Source organism: Mandrillus leucophaeus, unplaced genomic scaffold (assembly GCF_000951045.1).
Source record: "Mandrillus leucophaeus isolate KB7577 unplaced genomic scaffold, Mleu.le_1.0 Scaffold182, whole genome shotgun sequence".
NCBI classification, from domain to species: Eukaryota; Metazoa; Chordata; class Mammalia; order Primates; family Cercopithecidae; genus Mandrillus; species Mandrillus leucophaeus.
This window is the reverse complement of record NW_012101832.1, coordinates 2,425,507-2,426,817: the sequence shown is the minus strand read 5'-3', so window position 1 is coordinate 2,426,817 and position 1,311 is coordinate 2,425,507. Positions and strand designations below refer to the sequence as shown.

General features: G+C 52.7%; 1 protein-coding gene across 2 annotated transcripts in view; it reads right to left on the bottom strand.

The window, feature by feature from the left end:
* The window catches only part of RRAGC (Ras-related GTP binding C), a 38,359-nt gene that overhangs the window by 20,937 nt on the left and 16,111 nt on the right, over positions 1 to 1,311 (bottom strand). For both annotated transcript variants that reach the window (XM_011977688.1, XM_011977689.1), the window contains exon 2: positions 724 to 726. The gene's annotated coding sequence lies outside the window, so the exon portion shown is untranslated. The remainder of the gene's footprint in view (positions 1 to 723; positions 727 to 1,311) is intronic.

Here is a 1,311-nt window from a genome sequence, read left to right as displayed (position 1 = left end):
GTCCGGCCCGCCCCCCAGAGCCTGGCTCTCATAGGGCCCAAGCCGAAGTCCAGCCGCTCATTGGCCGTCCGAGCTGCCACTCGAGAGCAGCAGGGTAGGTGGTGCCCCGTCACGTGCCGGAATCACCTGACTAGCAGCCGCGGAGGGGGGAGGAGGAGTCACGAGGAGGGCGGCTCGGCCGCGCCTCTTGCCTGTGCTCGGGCCCTCAGCCCTCCGCCCCGGCCCGCATGCACCGCTGTCCGCACTGCTCCCCTGCCTTCTTCCGGGCTCCCAGAGCACCGCTATGGAGATGCTCTCCCGGCATTTGAGGGAAGAATTGATTATCCTCATCCTGCAACTGTACTTTCCCAACCGATATTTGTTGATGCCTGCAGTGTCCTGGGTACCTACCAAGGGGCACAGAACTGAATCCGACTCGAACCCTGCCTGCCCTCAGGTTGCTTGAAGATTAACAGAGAGATCGGACCTCTGCGTAAGTAACCTCGCTACGAAATATTATGTGGGAAGGTCACGGATAAATAATGCTCGGGAGTTGGATGAGAAAGCGTCTGAGCAGATCTAGGTGGATGGATAGATTGGGATGTGCAAAGAAAGGTATGGGGGAGCCAGCCACACTGAGGGCAAACCTCAACCAAGGCAGAGTCACGGGTCACCGTGACTTTGTTCTAGCAGGTAGCTGGACCCTGATAGCAAAGCAGATGCAGCCAAGCCAGAACATCTTACCTTCTTTCTTCAGTAAGTCTCCGATAGTGGATACTGCTGCCACTTCAAACCCAACGGGACTCAATTTGCCCTCCTTCCCGCCTTGTCAAAGTCTACTCCAGGAATTCCATCCCCCATAAAACACTGCCTCTTCTATGACCTCGTTCAGATTAGAGATCAAAGTATTGAATAATGAAAGCAAACAAAAGCAAATGCTTGTCACCAAGTATGTCCGAGAAATCTAGAGGAATTTTTATCTTTGACAATCAGGCTCTAGAACTGGAACTTTGACAAGAGGATCCTCTTAAAGCACAGCCCTATACGCACATGCGGGAAGGTATAGGACTTTGGTTTTGTCTAAACCCGTAAGTTAGAGGTAGGATACACCCTTAGAGGTCATCTAGCCCAACCTCTGACCCAAAACGAACCAACTCTATAGTGTCTAATAGACATGCAGAATGCACTTAAACAGTTCGAAGGGAAAAGAGCTCACCATCTCGAAAGGCAGCCAACTCCACCGTGGTAAACTTTTGTTTAAAAATTTCTTGAAGTCGGCCGGGCGCGGTGGCTCACGCCTGTAATCCCAGCACTTTAGGAGGCAGAGGCGGG